An 8,306-nucleotide genomic window follows, 5' to 3' on the forward strand; every position below is an offset into this window, starting at 1 on the left:
ATGTATAATATATAAAGTTATAATGAGTCACCTTTCCAAAAATGAAGTTTAGGTCATTTCATTCTAAATAAAACAATTGATTAAGAATGGGAATTGGTAAAAAGTGGAATAACTGAGTAGAAAATTTTTTCTCAGGCATTATTTGCTGCTTATTAATTACAGGACAGTGCCTAATGCAGTGTGTTCCTGCCAGAGATTTACAAGGCTTCTTATTCTCTGAGCACTGAGGAATTCTTTCCATTATTACACTATTTGTAAATGAGGTGAACAATCCAATTCTTTTTTTTTTCTAATCTTTTACTAAAATACTCTTCTTGGAAGAAATAATATAACTGCCATACATAGAACATGATATAATCCCATACATACTACTTAACAAAATTAACATACATCTCAGGAATGGTGTTTCACTAGTGACTGATAAAATCATTGATGATATATACGTCAATGACATTAGGTGGGAATTAGTGCTTTATCAGTCAGAGCCACCATTTTACCACCTCCTATGCAAGAAGGCACATAATGATTAACGTATGTATAAGCAAATATTAAAGTAAAGTGTCTTTAGGACTTGGAGAAAGCTAATAAAAAAACAATGAGCTGCCTTGGTAGTCCCATGTATCTTGTAATGAGACAACATTTCAAGACCATTGACTATGTTCAAATGTTTTCCGTCCTTCATTAGTCTCTGCCGGGGAAATATAGCTATAAGCATTTAATTATAAAGCTACATGGAGCAGAAAGAAAGACAGCCTCTGGAACCTGCAGACTGTTATTAGAATGTGGCATGGCCACTTCAAAATAGAGGTAAGGAATTTACAAATGTAGCACTGTGGTTTTGAGAAAGACATATTCTGAGATATTTAAGAAAGCAGACTTTTTTCTTTCTGTAATCACTGTGCAAAAATTGTCAGATAAAAGGCACAGATTTTACAATATTTAGTAATTTGGTATTATCTGTTCAAACCTGTTCATAATCCCTTGAGGTCAAGGAGTAAGTCTTCAACTTCTTTGATCATCTAGGGAGCTTAGCACGGGCATCTCACATAGGTGGGATTTGCTGGTTAGTTGAATAAATAAATTAAAATTTTAAGAAAATGTACTTATTACCTTACTTAAGAAACAGCAACCCGGGGCTGGGAAGGTGGCTCAGTGGTAGAGCGCTTGCCTTGCATGCATGAGGCCCTGGGTTCGATCCCTCAGCACCACATAAGCAAAAAGAAAAAAGCCGGAAGTGGCGCTGTGGCTCAAGTGGTAGAGCGCTAGCCTTGAGCTGAAGAGCTGAGGGACAGTGCCCAGGCCCAGAGTTCAGGCCCCACGACCGGACCCAAAAAAAAAAAAAAAAAAAAAACAGCAACCCATTTATAATAAAAGAAAATAAAGGAAAAAAGAAAAAATTAATTAAAATCAATGGTTAAAAACAAATTAGCCGTTGATAGATATGATACCTGAAATAAGAAGCTTTGTCAGAAATGGAACTGAATGAGTTTGCCACACTGAAATGCTACCTCCTAATGAGCCAGATACCAGTAGCTCACATCTGTAATGATGTAATGAGGAAACAGAAAGGTAAGATTTAGAGGATTCAAAGAGAACTCAAGAAGAACAGATCTGCATGACTAAATTTCTACAATAACCAACAAAAATACCAGGCTGAAGGCATGGCTCAATGGAGAGTTCCAGCAGAACAAGTAAACCCAGCAAGTGCTATACCCTGAATTCAAAGCCTAACTCCAGGAAAAAAATACCATATTTTTAATACTATTACAAAAATAACACCCAATACTTTGGATAATGTTCAGTAAGCATTCTGATCTATGAGTAAAAACCAAACTAAATACAATCTTACTATGAAATAAGAAAGCATCATCTTTGCCCTTTTTCTCTTTGGCATGGACAGATGTCTTCCACAGCCCTTATAAGTGATGATAGTGATGGGGGTTTATAGCTGTGTGTTCACATCACTAGGTGTATTTTTTGTATCTATGGAAAAAGAAGTTTTTCGTATGTTCTTTCTACTCTTGTTTCCTTACTGTCTTGCTTCTGCCTAAAGGAAGGTATTGAAGAAGTCCTGGGCTTAGGGGGGATCTAATTAGGGCAGAGTAAGTTACACATATGGTCAGTTTAGGTTTAATGAAATACATTACATAGTTCCAGTCATTTTTTTTTTAATTTATTTTTTTTTGTCGGTCGTGGGGCTTGAACTCTGGGCCTGAGCGCTGTCCCTCAGCTCTTCAGCTCAAGGCGAGCGCTCTACCACTTGAGCTACAGCGTCACTTCCGGTTTTCTGGTGGTTTATTGGAGATAGGAGTCTCAAGGTCTCTCCTGCCCGGGCTGGCTTTGAACCATGATCCTCAGATCTCAGCCTCCTGAGTAGCTAGGATTACAGGCGTGAGCCACCAGCGCCCGGCAGTTCCAGTCATTTCTATGTATGATTAAACTACCAATGGCTATTTCATTGTATTGCTTTCAGGAACAATTTTACCCCATAATTTTGTCAATTCACCCAATTTCAAAAAATATGCAGGAACCCAGTCAGGATATGAACTTGTATTCTATTACCTGCTATATAGTAGTTACAATAGAAGACAAATGAGGTATGACATGAATTGAACCAAAGAAATTTCTTCCAAATTGTATATGTCACAAATCAAAAATATTTAATATATATTTTCCAAGATTTGGTAGAAGTGCTAAAATATGTGATATTATTTTTAAAAAGTCAAACTGAAGCATAGATGGCCAAGCTGAAACATTTCTAAATAACCCTGAGCCAAAGCAATTTTCAATTAACCATGCTTGATAAGAGATTACACTATATTGTCTCCATAGAAAGGGACTGAACATTATTGTAATGTACATAGGAGATCAAAGAAGTCATATTAAAACTAATAGAGAAAATAATCTCTTAGACATAGAGGAACCAAGTATTTTTAAATATTGTATTATTTCTATTATCTGATGAGTTTTAATATTTGTAGTAGATTTTTATTTTAAATTTCTATTCCACTTGAAACTTACATGTTATTTTGTTCATTTGATTCATTCCTTTAAAGGAGACACTACAATTTGTATGCTTTAGGCATTCTCACCTAAATCAAGCTCTAACATGTCCTAATTAGCTACATTTCTGGAAAGGAGTTATTGATGAGATAAGAAAGGTTTTGTGTCATATGACAGAATTATTTCAGCATAGTCTCTATAAGGTAGTGATTTCCTTTGGAAATAAAAAATAATCTAATATTGATAAGCTGCTATTTGAATTGTGTCTAAGACCACTAATGAAATATTGAACACTTCATATAACAATATAATACCTTCCCTTTTAAAACAGTGATTACAAATATTTGTTTTCTAGCATCCATGTTTCAATTGCCCAATAAATTGTTTTAGAGTAATTCAATGACTATATGTAATCCTTCAACAAAATTTCAATCTAATTATTGTTAAATCAGATACAGAATGTCCAGATTTGCCATATAAGTGCACAGTGTACAATATTTTAATGTACGTAAGTTTTCCCTTTATATTATTAATTTCTTACTATAGTCAATTAGCTCAACCCTGCTTTGCATAGGCTATCTCTAATGGAATATAGCTAATACTAATATACTAAAAACTTAGTGTTGCAAAACATTTAAATTAATGCATTATTGTTATGCATGCGAGGCCAAATGATAGTAGCATCATACTCCAAGTGTTAGATTAGCAATGTATTCATGTGGAAATATTTCTATTTAATTTAAATTTTGCTAACTTGAAGACTAAAAGTTTGAAGAGCAAAATGTAGCTACCATCTGAATTATCCATTCTCTTAGAAAAACATCTATTCAATTGACAGAGAATTAGCACTTCAAAATTAAATCCAACATTTAATATTCTCTGATGTGCTTAGATGATAGCTACTATCCTTTACTGGACTGAAATGACCACTTAACTTTCTTCAGAACAGCAGACATTAATGGGATTGACTCACCCAGCCAACTGTGCTGAGTTGTTTCAAAGAACAGGGCATCTGTGTCAGCAAAGGAACAGCCTGTTTCGAAGACCTTTGATAATGCCTGGCAGCTTATAAAATATTCACAGACCAGTTTAGAATTTTCAGAATCACCACTGACATTAGTTTTCCAAGTTTTTACATTCTCTTATTATAAAGAGAAACAAAAAATATGCAAGGAAATTGTCTGTTGAAGGTAACAAGCTAAGGTTTGAGAATACTTATCCCAAATACTCTGATGAAGTCTAAGTATCTATAATTCACAGTAATTGTACACATGACTAGGGCAAGAAAAATGCCATTTCCAATATTGCTCATAATTTCTCAATTCCTTAAAGACAATTAGAATTGAAGTGTATCACAAGATATTTCTAGAAAAACGTTCACAATGCAAACCTGCCGGCACAGAGACAGTCTTAGGGCCCTGAGCAAGACTGCAGAACTCAGAGAGGAAGTACCCATCACACAAACTCAGTTTACTTACTCGTTCAGCAACGCAACGGCTTTCAGGTCTGAGCCCTGGAGAGAAACTAAAATTTCAAGGGTGTGAACAGATGTTCTTCATCTTGAAGTCTCTGCCCAGATGTTGCTACTTCATTAGATAAAAAGAAGCTGCTAACTCAGCAGAGTTCAGGGATAGAGAATTTAATGTGGGACCATAAGATAATGCAATGTCTCAGATTCCCATCCTTGCAATTGCACTAATGTCGATTCTTACCAGGACAAGCATTCTCTAAATTCATATTGCTGTGAATGTCACCAAGCTCTGCAAAGGGAGATCCAAATGTATGAAGTGGGAATCTCTAGTACAGGACAAGTTTAATCCTCTTCTAGATAGCATTGGTAGACTATGCATTTCTGTTAATGTTGAATTTGATATTAGTCACAAAGAAAATGGAAGTATAATAGGATAAGTTTTACTTCTCACAAACAAAATCACTCTTATCCAGGAATAAATAGCTTCTATCTTCTACTAAGAGTTCAAGCAAACAAGATGAAGAGGTAAGCCAAGGGAGAGTTTTATGCAAGTGACTTCTCATGAAGAAAACAAGGCAGAAGTGATCTACAAATAAATAGATCATCTAGATCAGTTTAAACTTAGGCTCCTGGCTTCTGTTGGTCACTTTCTATCCTTTCCCATCTTTTCCTTTGCCACCTTTATTATCAGGCAGATCATGCAAATATTTACCATCCAAAGACTTCAAAAATGTCATCAGAATTGTCTACTCCTAAAAAGATCGCATCCCAGATTCTTAAGTAAGGAAAATATATGCACCCTCCCAAACCCATCTGTCTCCAGTGCTTTCAAGGCTGAAGACTAGGTTCCCCAGACTTTGCAGCTTGCATTCCAGTCCCAACCTAGATTCTGCCTCCATGAGACTAAAGTGACTTTCATGGAAGAATAGGGACAGAGGGTATAATATACAAGTTTCCAGTAGAGTTAGGGCCATGCATTATATGAAGGTTGAGAGCAGTGGCAGTAGCTTCTTGGTGCCACAGGGTTGTTGGACATGTGCTCTTTTCCATTTGCAAATAAGCTCACCTGGATAGTTTGGGAATTTGTAGCTTCCAGTGTCTATCTTATCACGCATGCCTCTGATTGTGTGAGACATTAATAACAGCATAAATTTAAAACCATTACAATGAAATTAATATTCTGCAATGAAGAAACTGACTAATATACATATGTTCCATGTTTACTAGTTCTTAGACAGAAGGAGAGATGTAAGTCATGCTCTGGACTTTGTTTCCCCACACACTCCATTCACGCTTGTAAGGGAGATAGACAGTTATGGAGTCATGGTTTTTTTGAATTTTTTAAAAATTTTCAGTTGTTGTACAAAAGACTCAAGAACGTGTGGTATAAATACACAATGGAATTCTACACCTTCATAAGAAATAATGATATTGTACCATTTGTAAGGAAATGAAAAGACATGGGAAAAAATTTATTAAGTAAGTCAAACCCAAAGAAACATAGATTGCATGGTTTCCTTCATTTGTGGTAACTAGAATGTGCCTATAAATCTACAAGTAAACACACTGGATGCTATAAGACAAAAAGTAGACCACAATGTGATAAAATATACACGTCTCTAGATATTCACATAGTGAGACCAAAGGAGGATATTCTTAGGAAAGGATCACAAAAGTTCAATAGCTATATGCATATGATCATGTTTTTTACCTTTTGTCTTGCTTGTGAATTCATCTGTTTTGAGGAAGGTAAGGGGGCATAGAAAGGGTGAACAAATGCAGCAGTGATACTCACCAGAGACTGTGTTGAAAATGAACAACTTGTGGATAGGGCCAGGAGGGAAAACCTGGAAGAGAACCAGGGAAGAGGTGACACTGTTCAAAAAGAATGTGTGTGTGTGTGTTGTGTGTGTGTGTGTGTGTGTGTGTGTGTGTGTGTGTGTGTGTGTAAACATTGGTTTTACTGTGCAGTCAAGTAAAAAGGTTGTATTCTATGCCACTCACAATATCTTTAATTTCCTTGAAACATCATAAAATATAGTTTATATGTGTGTGTGTATACATGTATGTGTGTATACATGTATGACTGTGCAATAAAAGGCAGATATTTATGTTACCATAGTGCATTGAGCTCCCAGAAGGGAAGTAGGACAAAATAAGAGAATGAGATACTCCCATGAACGATCTGAGGAAACATAGCCTGTTTTCCTTGATTATAGATCATTAAAAATATTTTCAATTAGACAAACCCAATTCCAAACACATCCAGATGATACTGAAGGTTTGTGTATTTTGAGAAACCACTACTGAATTCTGACTTCGTTTAATAATTTCTAATTACGTTCTATAAAACAAAATTAAATTTTTTTGTCTCAAAAAATAATTTTCGCATTTCCCCCCTCTAGCAATGCGGGGCCTACATGTAGAGCTGTGCTCTCAGGTCTCTAATCTGCAGGATAAGGTTTGTTAAAGTTGTCAAGAATAAGGCCTACTTTAAGAGACACCAAATGAAATTTAGAAGATCACGACGAGAGGGTAAAACTGACTATTATGCTAAGAAACGCTTGATGATCCAAGACAAAAATAAGTACAACACAGCCAAATACAGGATGATAGTTCGTGTAACCAACAGATACATTACTTGTCAGATTGCTTATGCGCGCGTAGAAGGAGACATGATCGTCTGTGCGGCATATGCACATGAACTACCCAAGTATGGTGTGAAAGTTGGCCTAACCAATTATGTGGCTGTTTATTGTACTGGCCTGCGGCTGGCCTGCAGGCTTCTCAATAGGTTTGGCATGGACAAGCTCTATGAAGGCCAAGTGGAAGTGACTGGAGATAAACACAATGTAGAAAGCATTGATGGTAAACCTGGTGCCTTCACCTGCTATTTAAATGCAGGCCTTGCCAAAACTACCACTGGCAATAAAGTCTTTGGTGCCCTGAAGGGAGCTGTGGATGGAGGCTTGTCTATCCTTCACAGTACCAAATGATTCCCTGGTTATGATTCTGAAAGCAAGGAGTTCAATGCAGAAGTACATCGGAAGCACACCATGGGTCAGAATGTCTCAGATTATATGCGTTACCTAATGAAAGAAGATGAAGATTTTTACAAGAAGCAGCTCTCTCAATACATAAAGAACAAAGTAACCCCAGACATGGAGGAGATGTACAAGGAGGTGCACGCTGCTATATGAGAGAATCCAGTCTATGTGAAGAAGCCCAAGAGAGAAGTGAAGAAGAAGAGGTGGAATCGTCCTAAAAATTTCCTTTGCTTAGAAGAAAGATCAGGTAGCTCTGCTGAGAGCTAAACCAATTTTTCTCTTTTTTTATTTATTGTGAAAATACTGTACAGAGGGGTTACAATTACATGGGCAAGATAATGAGTACATTTCTTATCAAGCATTGTAGCCTCCTCCTTTGTTTCCCCTTCGCATGCATCCCATCCTCCCCCTGCCCCCCCATTCAACCCTCCTCCCCCTCCCCACCCCCAAAGTTGTAAAGTTCGTTTTCAACATAACAACCTGTACGTCTCATTGTTGTAATGGATCCACTTGTATCCCTCTTTAAACGATTTATTTTTTCCCTTCCCCTCCACAAATTATAACAATATCAAATACAGTGAAAGCAGGGGTTATACTGTGGAGGAGGGACATACAAAGCAACAAAGAAATAATCTTATAAATGTGTTAGAAACAATCGCATGAAGGAAAAAAAAACATTTGAATACATATCTTAGAGTTCATTTCCCTAACATCAATTTATCTGACCTCTTCTGCTTGACTCAGACATATACTAGTTATTGCTAAACCAATTTTCTATGAAGAAT

At 36.4% G+C, this 8,306-nt stretch overlaps 1 pseudogene; it reads left to right on the plus strand.

The window, feature by feature from the left end:
- Window positions 1–1,472: 1,472 nt before the first annotated feature.
- Window positions 1,473–7,788, plus strand: LOC122117309 (annotated as a pseudogene).
- Window positions 7,789–8,306: the final 518 nt, after the last annotated feature.

The sequence above is a fragment of the Dipodomys spectabilis genome, unplaced genomic scaffold (genome assembly GCF_019054845.1).
Source record: "Dipodomys spectabilis isolate Male_0828 unplaced genomic scaffold, ASM1905484v1 ptg000140l, whole genome shotgun sequence".
NCBI lineage: Eukaryota > Metazoa > Chordata > Mammalia > Rodentia > Heteromyidae > Dipodomys > Dipodomys spectabilis.